Raw genomic sequence first — 15635 nt, 5'->3', positions numbered from 1 at the left:
TGTGAGACATGGGAAGAGGGTTGACAGTGAGGAGCGAATCGAGGGGCATTCCGGCATTAGAGCTTTACAACAGGCCCAGAGTGCAGTCAGTCCACAGACCTGCAGAAGGATGGAAGGCCACAAGAAGGATGTAGCTAAGAGAAAGTGGAATTGATAAGAGTGCTTGATGTTTTTGGCCATTTGTAGGTTATATAGTTTGGAAAAGTCTGGGGCTGATTTTTAGTGACGTGTAGAAAATTTAGAAGAGTAGAAACGTATGGGAGAAGGGAAAATGCATGTTGGTGTTGGGTTTAGCTGGCTGAGGGGATGAGCTCTGAGTGAGGCTGTCTGAATTTGGATCCTGGCTCTACCACTTCCTACTGTCTGCATGCCTTTGAGTAAGTTTCTTAGCTCTCTCTGTGCTTCAGTTTCCCATCTGTATGGGGATACTAATGACAGTGCTTAACAAGATTGTTGTGAAGATGAAATGAGTTAAGTGCATGTGAAGGTGTTAGTTCAATAGTAGTAGTAGTAATGAAAGTAATGGTAGTAACAGTAGTAGTCAGAATTTTTAACTTATTTTTATTAGTTATTAATTTTAAATTTAAAATCATGATATATGTTTGAGCATACTTTTTGAGAAATGCTCAAGAAAAAAAAAAGAAAAAACTCAGAGAAAAAGAAAGAGAACCCAGAAACAAAAGTTTAACAAACTAAAAAAAATTTTTTAATGACCTAAAGTGCTATCACTTAAAGTGAACTTTTTAAACATTTGGGTGCATTTCCTTCTAGTTGTTTTTTTCTGTGCACTGTTATATACATATAATTGTTATGTTCTTTCTATATAATTTCAGGCACTACTTTTTTAACTTAAGTAGTTTCCCTGTTAATACAAACTCTTCTTAAAAGTTTTTCATTTTATTATTTTCTACCAAATGGATGGTTAGTAATTTGCTTGACCAGTCATCTATTTTTGTGTATTTAGATTGTTTTGTGAATAACTTTGGGATGATGGCTTTGTGAAATATGCATATACATTTCAAATTTAGTTTTCTCATTTTTATGAAATTCTATGTATGACATTTCTTTGGTTTCTTAAGTGTTATACATGTTTATATTGAATTTTTAGATTAGATAATATATAAAATTAGTGTAGCAGTAATCTAATTAACCAGAGATAAGCACTGTTAGCATCCTAATATATGTTTTTAAATTTTTCCTTTACGTATATATTTTTCTTTGTTCTGCAAAACTTGAAATTTTAATCTTCAATGACATAATATGTCAGTAGAGTGTTTAAGTGTAAATTTTTGTACTCCTTTATTTAATTGCTTATCTGTTTTTATGTCCAGTGTTTCCCCATGATGATGTTGCATTGACAGTTTTTATAAGTAATCATCTGCACACACTGCAGACTATTTCCTTAGGTTAAATTCTTAGAAACTGAATTTGCAAGTTCAAAAAACATATGCACTCAGTATGTACTGCCCAACTGCCCTCCGTGAAAGTACCACGAAACTACGCTCACACAGTGTCTGTGCTAGTGGTTCTTTAGTAACCTTGTCAACTAGGTTTCATAATAATAATGAGTTTTTTAAATGACATAAAATGTCTTCTATATTTATTGTTAATTTCCTCTATTTGAGTCTTGGTTCCAAAGAATATCCAAATTTTAGGATTTTACTTCATTTTGAAAGATTGCTTTCTCAAAAGAGGGTAATATATTGAGCATTGTTAATCGTGGACAATAATGATGGTTCAGCTGTGTTCTCACTAAGGGTGGGACTGTTAGGTTCTCACTCAGATGATCAGGGAAACTGTGACAGCTTGACAGCACAGGTCTTCAGACTTGCAGTAATCCAGGCAAGTTACACAGCATTTCAGACCAGGGTAGTGGTAGTGGAAGTGGTTACATTCTGTATGTATTTAGAAAACAGAGTTGCCAGATGAACTGGATATGGGATGTATGGGATGTAAGGGAAATTGAGGAGTCAATGATTGGTCTTTGGGTTTTGGCCAGGGTAATGGGAAAGATGAAGGTAGCTATTTTTAAAAAATATTTTAATTTATTTTATTTTTAGAGAGAGGGGAAGGGAAGGAGAAAGTGGGAGAGAAACATCAATGTATGGTTGCCTCTCATGTATCCCCTACTGGGAACCTGGCTGGCAACCCAGGCATGTACCCTGACTGGGAATTGAACCAGAGACCCTTTGCTTCACAGGTCCGTGCTCAATCCACTGAGCTACACCAGCCAGGGCGAAGGTAGTTATTTATGAAGGTGGAAAGACTGTAGAAAAACTTTTATCAAGGTCAAGAACTCAAGTTTGGACGTATTAACCGTCATGCTTATTTGATAAGCAGGAGGAGAGGTTGAGTATGTAGTTGGATATATGATTGAGGAGTTTAGAGGAAAACTCTAAACTGGGGATATCAGCCTGAGGCTTCTCAACATATGGTTGTTTTTTAAAGGAAGACATTAGATGAAATTACCGAGGGACTAAGTGTAAAAAGAAAAGAAAGGAGGCTGAAGATTGAGCCATGGGGCACTAGAGTGGTTGGAGGTTGGGGAGATGGGAAGAAGCTAAAGGAGACTGCGAAGAAGCAGCAGGAGAAGTAGGAGAAAAGCCGGGAGAGTGTGGGGCTTGATAGGAATCTAAGGAGAGATTTCCAAGAAGAGGTGGTGATCAGCTGTATCAAATGCTGTTTATAGGTCAAGTAAGATAAATGGGCCAGGGGATTTAACAACTGGGAGGGAGGTAATTAGGAACTTTGATAAGAGCAGTTTTGGTGAAACAGTATAGTGAAGATCAGATTACATGAGTTCAAGAAAAGGGGAGGAGAGAAAGGAAAGATATTGACTGTGGGAATTCTCTTGAGTGGTTTTGCTTAATGGACAGAAGGAAATGTAGCTGCAGTTGGACAGGGAAATGGTATTAAGAGAATTCTTTTGTTTGTTTTGGTAAATGGGAGAAATAACAGAGTTTATACAGTAATGGGAAGGATCTAGTAGAAAGGGAGAATTTGAAGGAGCAGGAGAAGGAAGGATATTGGGTGCCATGTCCTTGAGTAGGAAAGAAGGATGAACTGTGGTACATGAGTGCATGGATTAGCTTTGGATAGTTGCATGGACAACTAAGCCCTGATGCAGGGAAGGCTGAGCTTTATGAGTGCAGATGCTGGTAGGTGCAGAGATATGGTGGTGGAAGTCTGCGTCTTATCTTTTGATTGCTTTTTTCTCAGGAATATAGGCAGGAAAGTTTTTTCAAAATAGACAGAGAGAAGTTGTTGAAGGTTTAAGGAGAGAGGGAGGAGTGAAATGGTCTTGATACACAGTTTGGAGAATAAATGCCCTAGGAAAATGGAGTGTGGTTGCCAGGAAGTTTCAAGGGACCCCTGGAGGTTAGTGTTCATCATTGCAAAGTGAGCACAGTCAGCGTGATGATGTGCTATTCTTCAGCTTTAGTCAGTTGGCAAAGAGTGTATTTTAACCAGGATTGGTTTAGCTAAGGGAGAACCACGTATTAGGAAATGGGTAAGGAGAGTTGCAAGGTGTGGAATATTAGGATTGAATTTAAGCTGAGCAAGGAAAAGAGTGAGACACAAGGGAGATGAAGAACAGTGAAATCATAGTAAGATACAAAGAGATACAAAGTGGGGTAATACAACGAGGGAGAATGGCGTGACATGGCGGTGAGAAGCAAGAGGGCTCATCTCCACCCACCCCCCCACCAGACTCGGTTAGTAAGGATGTGCAGCTCCTGCTTGAGGAGTTACAGGAGAAGTATTTCCTGTGGTGCAGAGCTCAGTCTCAGAGTAAGATGGTAAAGGAAATATTTATTCAAAACAGAGATCAGAGATAGGGGATTTTGCTAATGGTCGTGCCTGTGCCCCAGAGGCCGTCCTCAAAGGGTATCTGGAGGTGCAGAGTGGTGGGCATGGTGGCACAGGACCTATGGAGATCGGGGAGCTGGAGATGAGGGATGCTAGGTAACAGGCACAACTAGGGCAATAGGTGTGATTAGGTTGATCTTGATGGTTCTAAAGCAGATCTGCACAATGAGGCTGTGCATGTTGATGGTAGGTAGGTATTCTCTTGCCGGGAACAAAGAGAATTTGGGACTCCCACTTGCCATCCAGTTTATGGGGTCACATATGTGGGGTTAGGGAGCAGTATTTCTCCAAGCACCAGGCTCTTCTTGACTTCTGATGAGGGAGTCTGGCCAAGGGATATGGCCTCACTTCCAGAATATGGATGTGGAGAAGAAGGAGACCAAGAAGGCAGAGATACTTACTAGGCAGATGGCAATAGAGAGAGAATTTGAGGCTAGTTCTGACTTGCTGGGTCTAATTTTCAAGTAATTAATATTATAAAAACTAAAATCTTTCATTAATATGAATACTTTATGTAAACTTCATCTAAGAATTACAACTTTTATTTTATTTTTCGCAACTTTTAAAAATACCAAAATCTCCCAGTTCTAGGGTGCTGACAAGAAATCTAAGTAAATTTTGTAGGAAGTCTGGCAATTTTCTTCCTAAATATTAGTCTCTGATTTGGCTGTAATGGAGAGGAACATATGTGTCCCTCTGTTCGTCATGCGCCGTAAGATTCACCGGGGACTCCGTGTAGTTGCTTTGCTGTAATGTGTTCGCTAGTGTATTTGGCCTTCGATGTGGTGATGAGTCACGATGATAAGAATGTACCAACACAGCTTGATATTAATAGAATCTGACCAGAGTATTTGTAGACTTAATCTGATTATACTTTCACGTCTTGGCAGCATTTTTTTTTTGTATGTTGGAATAAACCTAGGAGATTCTGATTTGGTAGGTGTGGGGGTGCTCAGGCATTTAAAAAAGAATTCTGTGATTTTGCTGCAAAGCCAGACTTGAAAAACCTTTGCCGTAGTAGGAATAAGGATTCCATAAATAAGAGCTAATTTAATGATAGTGTCCATTTCAACTCTCGCCTAAGCACATGTACTCCAAGTGCCCTAGTCCTGACAAACACATCAAAAGCTCCCTGAAAGTTCTCATGAGATTATGACTTCCTCAGTGGAACATAACTAAAATAGCTTCACTCTTAGGCATAAAGGTATACAGAAAATACCTTGTATATGCCTAAGCAGGAAGGGAATTTTCATGTTTGCAAGTTGAAAATTAATAAAATGAAATGTTCATCCAAAAGGCAGATATTGGATAAGCTTTTAATTCACTTTTGGTTTAAACAAAATAAGAATTTTAAATATTAGGTTATAGACCGTAGTTCTGACACAAAGCAAAGCCGAAGAATAGATAATTAATTCTCAGTGGTCTGAAGGTCCAGGACATTTGTCTATTTTCTGTAGTGAGGATTCTCAGCAAAGACATTAATTTGCCAAAAGGATTTGGAAGGTTCATGCTTGGCTAGCTAGAGTAAGGAAACAAAAGAGAGAGAAATGAAAAGGGGGAAGGATGCATAGAATGCAGAGAATACAGAGTGTTTTCTTTTTAAAACTTTCTAAGCATGTAATTTCTTATTCCCGTTAAATAGAATAATAAAATTTGGCTTCCTAAATCTTCCATTTTCCCAGTTCTGTTCTTTGAAAAAGCTTTTCATAGCATAGATACCTAGTGAAATCTCTTAATTTTCGATTTTGATCCATGAGACCCAATCAAATAGACGTGAAACAGATTAAAGACAGAAAATAACCAAATTTAATACATACGCATACACATACACATGTATGGGAACCTTGTATACACGAGGGAATCCGAGATCCCACGTGAACGAGAGGTCAGAGACAGGAAGGGAAAGTGGGTACCTAAAATAATCTGAGCTAGGGATGAGGTAAGGTGCCTTGGGGCTTCCAAGGGTCCTTGCAGGATGATGAGAAGAAGAGGTGTGTAGTAAACAGAAGTTTGTTCTGTCCTGTAGATAGGTCAAAAGAGGTTATCTCTGGTAATCTCTTATTATGGGCAAGGGCCCTAATTCTAATTTTTCTGAGTAGTTAAGGCAGGGGTAGAAGTGTCTCTTTAGCTCAAAACAGTCTGCATAACCCAGAGGTGCATCTTGGGGTGACTCATTCTGAACCTCCACACGTCAGTCATGTTATTGGAAATTGGGGCCAGCGTTGGCTGGGAATTAAACTGGGGAGGTCAGCAAGGGGCTTCAGTCTCCTCAACAAGGGCCGTGTTATGTGCTGCTTGCACTGCCTCACAGGGTGGTGGCTGGACTCAGAGGCCCACATGCCTGAAATTGGAAGCATCACTCCTGCCCCATGATATTTGCCACAGGACCAGCTCAGATTCAAGGAGAGGAGAGATGGTCCCTGCTTTGCCGTGAGAGGAGTGAAAAAAATTATAGTTGTCTTTAATGATTTTATTTACTTACTTTTAGAGAGAGGGGCAGTGATGGAGAGAGAGAGACAGATTGGTTGCCTCTCGCACACCCCCAACTGGGGACCTGGCCCACAACCCAGCCTTGTTCCCTGACTGGGAATCAAACTGTCAAATCTTGTGCTTTGTGGGATGATGCCCAACCAGTCAGGGTTATAGTTAACTTTTATCAACCACAGCCTAGCCTTTGACCAACAATTATTTATATTTCTCACATACACAAAATGAACTAAATTCCTTCAGACTCTCTTTTTTTTAAAGATTTAATTTATTTATCTTTAGAAGGGAAGGGAAGGGAAGGAGAGAGGGAAAGAAATATCAATGTATGGTTGCCTCTCCTGCGCCCCCTGCTGGGAACTGGCCTGCAACCCAGGCATGTGCCCTGACTTGGAATCGAACCGTGATCCTTTGGTTCTCAGGCCCATGCTTAATCCACTGAGCTACACCAGCCAGGGCCAAACTCTTTTAAAAAATCTTATTCCATTATAGTATCAGGCTGAAACTCAAGGTTCAAGTTCTCATCCTCTGAAGCAGGTCCTGCTGTGATCAAGGCTTCTTAGATGAAGTGACTCATGGATAGACCCTTGAACTAAGAAGACCAGTTCTTTATTTCACACACACTCAAGATATAATGGGGAAGGAATGACTGGAGCAGGTACTCCTGTTTTAAATGGACCTGGCTATCACTGCTCCATTGAAATTCCGATATTCAGCCACCAGGTCCCTCTGTGTTGGGAAAATGGAATGTATTATGGTTAAGGTTCTGTTCTTCTCTCTTGGGTAGTTGGCCTGTGCTTCTCTGAATCACGGTTTCTTCTCCATATATGGCCCAGGCCTTGTCTCAGTATTTTTCTAGGTCTGCTTCCCGACTGTGTAAAACATTTAAAGTAACTGTCCATGTTGATCCAAACTGGTGGTGATTACGTTAGTGGCTTTTCTGTGAATCCCATTGGGATTTTTATCCCATTAGATAAAGCTACACCCACAAATCTTTTTGAGACAGGCCCCACTCTGCTCAGAACTAAGAGTTAAGAGGTTAGGGGGCAATGCCCTGAAGATTCTTAGAAGCTTTTTTTGTTTTGGTGAGAATTTCTATAAGTTATACCTTAAAGGTTCTTAGGAACTCTTTGGTGTCATTGAGGATCTAGTGGGCAGACCCTCCAAAATCTTAGACACTTTTTTGTGTACATAATATAGTCTAGGAAAAACAGCTTTAAGTCTTTCTGAGGTCTTAATAAAGGATCTTACGATTATAACCTTTATTTGACCTAGACCTTGAGGTCACATTTTACTGATAGCACCTTGGATTAAATCTTTGCTCAAAAGCTATTTCTTTGAAAATCTCTTGCTGGTTCAGGTTGCTTTGTTCATCTGTTCCTTTCTTATGCATTTTTCATGGGAATACTATACATGACGTGTCTTCAGGGCATCACTTCAGGGCGAATGATTTTGGTTTCTTCCTTTATCGGTGATGATAAAACTATTGACCCTTTGGTGAAGGGAATGTCCCCCAGTTTTCTTCGCTGCTTTTACTAGGATACATTTTTTTGTTTGTTTATTTATTCATGTTAATTTGTTTTAGCATACATTTTGAATGTAAGAAATGAGTGTTGGTGTTTGGCCAGGAGAGTTATCATTAGACATTGTTGTGTTTGAGATGCAGATGCCTGCCAGCGTCCTTGCAGAGGCTGGCTCAGAAACTGGGGTGCTGGCAGACTGGAGAGACTTTCTGCTTGCAGTTAATCAGTGAACACAGAAGGGAGGTCATCGGCAGGAAGTGATAAGGAGGGGATGCTTTACAGATTCGAGGGGAAAGTTTGGAGAAAGGTCTTCTCAGAGTAAATTGACCTGGAAAATACAGTGGACTCCTGGGCCGTGCTGTGCTAAGGGGGCCACTTGATGATAATCATGCTCGTAAATTCTCCATGTGACTGCTCACGAGGTCCTGCTTCTTTGTCAGACTTTGATCAGTGGGAGAGTTAGGTTTTATCACTGCAGAGGTCTGGCCAGGTGAGAGCATAGTGGAGGTGGGGGAGTGGGAAGGAAGTTTAGAGTCTGCAAGGGAGTGATGAATCATGGAGTATAAACTAGATTAGGTGGATGGGGGGGAAAAAGTGGTAGGTAGGGTCAATGGTTTAACAGTTTCCAGACAGTTAAAGTGAGAATTGTAGAGAAAGCTGAACAGGAGATGGTGTATAGGGAGTGGGATGCTTAAAATAAGGGTTTGGGAAGCATTTCACGTGTGTTCCGGTTTAATATCATACCCATTAACGAAGACATTTTAATCTCCAAATTAGACATGGGAGAATTATTTTCGTAAAGATCAAATAACTTGACCAAGGTCACGTAGCTAGTTAATGGCAGAGATTAGATACGAAATATAAATATTTGTTTTTGTTTTTAAACTCTAAAACCTTTATACTGTACCAGCTGCCTCTGATACATGACAGTTGCCAATTAGACAAAAGATAATCATTATTATGGCTGAAAATATATACACTGTTTTGGTTATTCCAGGCTTATTCTAGCATGCAAATGAACAAAAAAACTTACTAATACATTTCCAATTTTAAAAACATCTATTTACTTTTTTAAGAAAAGGAATGGCCTTCAGCATTTTTTTTAGTTTGGATTTTTTGGGGGGAGCCTTTAGTATTTGATTGAAAATAATTGTCACCTTTATCTTTCAAAATTTTCAAAGAGGCATCCACACCTGTTCTAAGTAAGCTGTGAACATGAAGTGAATTCTACCTGATTAATGAAGTGTAAAATAAAATTTTGCATATGTTAAGGAGGTCCTCCATTTTTCCACACTTGAGCTCATTGAAGCAGATGCCTGCATAATAGGAAACAATGATGAACTAAGAAAAAGAACTTAGGAAACTTGATTATCTCTACTTTAAGAGGCTTCAAGAAGATTTATTTAAGTTCTAAGTTGATGGTAATAGGGATTTTATGCTTCAGGAAAGGAAAAAGTGACATTTTAAATAGGTTTTTTAAAAAGCCTAATAATTGAAATAACAATACTTAACAGACTTCTACAATAATGCAAACAAACCAGCCAAATTGCATGGGCTGTTTTGGTTTAAATTACATGGAGCGCTTCCCAGAAATATTTGTAGGTATAGAGGCTTGATTGAAATAGCTGCATAATTCCTCAGCAGAGGATTTTTTTAAACTGCAATTACATCCATGTCGTGACTCATATTCTCTTAATTCCTAGATTTTATAATTCAAAGGAAAATATTTCCATAAAATTTGAAAACCTGGAAGACTCAGAAGTTGTTTTTTTTAAAATAAAAAATAAGAATAATAGTAATTGTTATTATTATTGTTATTACTGTTGCTGTTACTATAATTATATCTCTGTTGATGTAAGAAATGTCCAAACCAGTAGAGAATTTTTATAAGATTATTTGAACCAAAACTGAAGGCATTTGCCAGGAAGCAAGGTCATAAATGCTCTAGAGAATGACAGTTTTGCAGTTTTTTTTTTTAATGCATTTGCAATTAAAGAGGGGTTGTGAGGAAGATTACAAAAGGAAGGGAGAAAGCAAGGTGGGGATTAGCTGACTGGATAGTTAAGACTGTGTGTTCTCTTGAGGATGGTTACATCTCAGAGGGAAGGATCTGAAAAGCGTTTCAGTGGGGTGTTAACCTCGATGCACAGAAACAATGGACAGCGGTTTGAGCCTTTTGCTAATGGAGTTACATGCCTGGGTGTGACCTACCCACCATGACCTACCCACCATGACCTTCCCAGTTAGGAGTTCATGATCAGTTTACCCTATGAGGTTATTTTCCACAGAACCCCCTTTTAATTCACACTCCTTTAAGGAACATTTTATATAGGTGCTTTCTTTTTCTTTTTTTATTGTCATCTTTTCCATTGCTATTTATCCTTCCTATATACTTTTCCACCTCCCCCCGCCCCCTCCTCACCACCGCTACAAGGATACTGTTGCCCTTGTCCACGAGTTCTCTCTTTTTTTCTTTCTGCTCAATCCCTTCCCTCCCCGACCCCTGCCGCCAGAGCTTTCTGTAGGTGCTTTCACTCGTGCTAGCTCACTCATGTGAGATTTCATTTCACTCATGCTAGCTCTGACAGTGGGGATTTACTCGTGTAGCATTGATGCAGAAAGGATCCCGGAGCTGGTTAACGTCAGGGGTGGGCTGTTCTGGATCCAGGGACCTAAGCCGCAGAGATTTGGGGCATTCACTTTGGTATTCACCCCTGGCACAGCTCAGTTTTGCCCAAGTGTCTGTTCATTTTTTGCTTTTCTCTTTGCTTCATCAGCTGAATGATATTTTTCTGAATTTACTAGATCAGATTCCCAAGAGGGAACCTGGCTGGCTCTGCTCATAAACACTGCCTTTGTATGGTAGTTTTTCTCCTCCACTCCTGGGGAAGTTGTTTGAGATGGAGAGCAAGGTTTGAGGGAGAGTCTTTTGCATGTGTCTGGCTGGTACCTCTCCTGTTTGGGATGCAGCCTTGGAGAATGGGGTGGGATGTGAATGGTGGAGCCGTGACTAGTTTTGCTTGAGTCAGGGCTTCATGCAGCCTCACTGTTTTGTTAGAAGCCTATGGAAATGTGTGAAATCCTATGTGCTATCTGACATACTTGTGATCAAAAAAAGGGAGACAACTGTGAGTTGGCTGTACAACAATTATTCTCTCCGTCACTCTCATTCCCCCAATATTGTTCAACTCTCTCTGAGTAGTTATGATGTTCATTGGGAGGTCCCAGAGGGAAAAAATGCAGATTGTTCAAAGACAGATGTCTTTATCAAAGGATTGCTTTTGGCGTGGCAAAGTAAAGTAATTCAGGCAAAACATACTTAAGAAGATGAATGCTAGAATCTTTTTGTGAAATGCTTGCTGACTCTTTTAAAGAAACACAAGGCTTTTTTACTTTGGCATATTTTTATCTGAGTAAGATGCTTAGAGGTGCAGCAGCCACGTTAGGGTCCTCACAGGAGCCTTATAAAAGAATGGGCCACCCACCATGCTGGTGGTAGAGCAGAAAGATGAACACACTCATGGTCTCACTAACGATGCCAAGCCACCGCATGACCCAACCCTGGAATGCCCTGATGTTGGGCAGGACATTACTTTGATGCAATGGCTTAATGCAAATGCAATGCATTTGTGTAGCCTACAAATATACTATTAGGCAAGCTATTCTAGAAGTAAGAGAACACAAAGCCCACACAAACCAAATTAAAATCCTCCACTCACAAGGTTTGCTACATCCATTCCAAGCACATGGTGAGAAGCAAGAGGAAAGAAATGAGTAGTTCAGCCCACTTAGGATAGGGTGCAAGTGGGGTGGGAGGACCACACCAGCTCATCCTCGGTACGCAGTGTTCGTATGTCCTGCTTTTCTCTCTGCTGCCTCTACCTTCCCTGCTGATACTGTGCTTTTTCGAGGACCAGTGTTGCGATCTGGGCAAGCCCCACAGATGGAAGCTGGCCAAGCTAGTGACACCCACTTGCTGTATCTGAGATGCACTGGAACAGGACTGCTTTGTCAGGAGCTGCATAGCCTGCCAGTTCACTGGATGAGACATCATGGATTCTATTTGTGGCTTTGGGGCAGAGGAAACGTGGGGCACAAATGGGAGTCAGCAGCAGTTCTAAGGGTGTTTTGCCACCCCCCACCATGTACAATTGGCAATATCTATATACATTTTTTATTGTCATGACTAGAGAGAGTGTGTGTGTGAGAGAGAGAGAGAGGGATGTTGCTAAACTTACTACAGTGCACAAGGTGCTCCCAAGACAGAATAACCTGGCCCAAAATATTGGTGATGTGGAAGCTGAGGAACTCTGTATGTCACAAGTAGGTGGTTGAATTAAACTTCGTAAATATTATAGCCTAGATGTTTAGTGTCTCGTATATTTGTTATGTCATACACATAACAAATATACGAGACACTAAACATCTAGGCTATAATATACCTAGGTGCTTCATTACCTAGGTGCTTCATTAATCTGTATATTTTAAAAAATTTTAACTTCTCTTTATTTTATTTTTAAAATATGTTTTATTGGTTATGCTGTTAAAGTTGTCCCATTTGTATCTACCCTTTATTCCCCTCCACCCTGTACACCCCCATTCCACCAGCATTCCCCCTCCTCCCACCCCACCTTTAGTTCATGTTCATGGGTTGTAATATAAGTTCTTTGGCTTCTCCATCTCCCATGCTATTCTTAACCTCCTTCTGTCTATTTTGTACCTATCATTTATGCTTCTTAGTCCCTGTACCTTTTCTCCCATTCTCCCCTCCTGTTCCCTGCTAATAACCCTCTATGTGATCTCCATTTCTGTGATTGTATTTCTATTCTATTGTTTGCTTAGTTTGTTTCGGTTTTGTTTTTTTTAGGTTTATTTGTTGATAGTTATGGGTTTGTTGTTATTTTACTGTTCATATTTTTTATCTTCTTTTTCCTAGATAAGGCCCTTTAACATTTCATATAATAAGGGCTTGGTGATGATGAACTCCTTGAACTTGACCTTATCTGAGAAGCACTTTATCTGCCCTTCCATTCTAAATGAAAGCTTTGCTAGATAGAGTAAATTGGATGTAGGTCTTTGCCTTTCATGACTTTGAATACTTTACAGCCCCTTCTCACCTGCAAGGTTTCTTTCGAGAACAGCAGCTGATAGTCTTATGAGAACTCCTTTGTAGGTAACTGTCTCCTTTTCTCTTGCTTTAGACAAAAGAAACTTTTAAAATTCTTTTCTTATTTTTAATTTTGGCTAATGTAATTATGATGTGCCTTGGTGTGTGCCTCCTTGGGTCCACCTTCTTTCGGACTCTCTGAGCTTCCTGAACTTCCTAGAAGTCTATTTCCTTCACCAGACTGGGGAAGTGTTCCCTCATTATTTGTTCAAATAAGTTTTTAATTTTTTACTATTCCACTTCTCTTACTGGCACCCCTATGATTCGGATGTTCGAAACTTTAAAGTTGTCTCAGAGGTTCCTAACCCTCTTCTCATTTTTTAAAATTCTTGTTTCTTCATTCTGTTCTGGTTGAATGTTTATTTGTTCCTTCTCCAAATCATTGATCTAAATCATTGAGTCCCAGTTTCCTTCCCTTCAGTCTTGGTTCTCTTTGTATTTGGCTTTATTTCACTTTTCATAGCCTCCACTTTTCCTCTATTTTGTGATGATACTCAACCATCTCTGTGAGCATCCTGATTACCAGTGTTCTGAACTCAGCATCAGACAAGTTGGGTATCTTTTTAACAGTTCTATTTTTGGAGCTTTGATCTGTTTTTTCATTTGGGACATATTTCTTTGGGTGCACCTATTAAGCTGTAAGGGACAGAGCTTTAGGTATTCACCAGGGCAGGGCAACCCACCTCACTGCCTTGTGGCACTGTCTATAGTAGGGGAAGGGCCGGAGAGGGAACAATGCCCTTGCTTGGGTCTGGGTGGTTTTCAGTCACTTCCCCTGCTGCCCACAAGCAAAGTGGGCCCTTCCAGTGCTGGTTCCCAGGGTGGGTTTGTGTACATTCTAGGACACTGTGAGTCTCTCCAGTGAACTTTCCTGAGGCTGGAGTTTCACCTGCAGCTGCAACCCTCACAGGGTTTTCCAGCCAGAGGTTTTGAGGCTTTCTTTTCCTGTGATGGACCCCTGGGTTGCACAGTCTGTGTGGCTCCCCAGTTGTTCCTCCCGGCGTATCCACTCACAAATGTGGTACTACCTGGTCCACTAGCTGCCACCTTGTCATGGGTCCTCTCCACCCTGGCTGCCTGTCTCTGTCCCTCCTACCAGTCTGAATGAATGTTTCTTCTTTAACTCATTGGTTGTTGGATTTACATACAGTTCAATTTTCTGGAAGTGCTGGTTATTTTTTATATTTAAATTTGTTGTTGTCCTTCTTTTGGCTGTGCGAGGAGGTGAAGTATATCTACCTATGCCTCCGTCTTGGCCAGAAAACTTGTATCTTTCTGTTAATGTGTAACACATACATGATTTTCTTACTAATACTATATACAGCTAATGCATAATGCAGTCAGCTAACAGACTTGCTTATTAGCTACTTATCTATGTTTAAAACATACTAATTTTGCTGTATTTTATAAACTTCCAATTTGTTCATTTAACAGAGTTGAAGATTCACAGAAGCAAATCTACATTACACCTGTCCTGAAATTTCTAACAAGAAATAAGATATAAATGTCCTGACTGTCTGAGCCACTTCTAGTTGTGTTTTCTGTGACTTGCAGCTTAGAGCATCCCTGCTGCTCCCCCCGTATAAAGTCAGTGGGAAAGTGTATTCCAAAGACAAATGAAACAAGGACTTAGACTGTAATTATAGGTTCCCCAAATGGTAATGTAAGCATCAGATACTGTAGGAGCTGATTATGGTGCCTCTGGTAATGTAACTCTTGTTTGATCATTCTGTTTACATTTCAAGCAGTTCTAAGTATGGTGCTTATCATGGTAGGGCTCTGAGCTCAGAAATTCACTTTTAAAAAAAATTGGACAATTTTGGCTTGGTGACCTTCAGAACACTGTGAAAAAGATGTTCTTAGCTGGCTGAACGTCTGTTCCTAGAGTTGTAGGTTTAGAAATACCAACTGCTGGGTGGCACCAAATCAGTGCCCCCAGGAATTCCCAGTTTGGGAGGTGGTGAGGAAGGGAACTTTATTCAGGTTTGAAACAGCAGGGCTGTGAGGTGGGCTCTGGGGTGAGGGCTCTGAGGCAGCCCTCAGGCAAGGACCCTCTTGGGCCAGATGCTTCTGCTCTGCCTTGCTTGTTCATTCTGGTCTGGCAAGAAGTCTTTGGGGGTTTCATTTTGGATGTTTCAATTCCAGCCAGAGAAAGGCAGTTTTCAGTCTTTGATGTAAAGGGAAAGTGTGCTCCCTGAGCCAGAGGAGAACTGACTTAAAGTCAAGCCCCCACCCCAATTCTTGGTTGGTCCATCCTCATGCCACTGAGGACTCTAAATCCTTGTAGTGTGATTGTTCCAGAAGATACTGTCCTGTTGGTCAGAATAGAGCCACTCTGATAGGTCAGTGAAGATGCTAATGGGGTCAATGAAGATGCACAGTTCCCATTGGACTGGGAAAGTCTCAGTCTTACTGGTTGAAATAGGATTCCATAAACTGCTTTATAAGGGCTGGCTCAGATGGCAGAAACCCAGTGCAGGCTTGCCCCTGAAGTGCAGTTTGCACAAGAGCCCTCTGTTCAGAAATGGCTGCTAGGCTTGGTTTTAAAATTTGAGCCCGGTGAGCCACTAAGAAGCCTTAGTTGGTATCTT

At 40.5% G+C, this 15635-nt stretch overlaps 1 protein-coding gene across 7 annotated transcripts in view; it reads left to right on the top strand.

Moving 5' to 3' along the window:
• ADAM22 (ADAM metallopeptidase domain 22) overlaps positions 1 to 15635 on the top strand; it is a 231285-nt gene that overhangs the window by 106920 nt on the left and 108730 nt on the right. The gene's annotated exons all lie outside the window — the stretch shown is intronic.

The sequence above is a fragment of the Sturnira hondurensis genome, unplaced genomic scaffold, assembly GCF_014824575.4.
Source record: "Sturnira hondurensis isolate 20B ecotype Veracruz unplaced genomic scaffold, ASM1482457v3 Scaffold0016462, whole genome shotgun sequence".
In the NCBI taxonomy this organism is placed as follows: domain Eukaryota; kingdom Metazoa; phylum Chordata; class Mammalia; order Chiroptera; family Phyllostomidae; genus Sturnira; species Sturnira hondurensis.
This window is presented reverse-complemented; position numbering and strand designations above follow the sequence as displayed.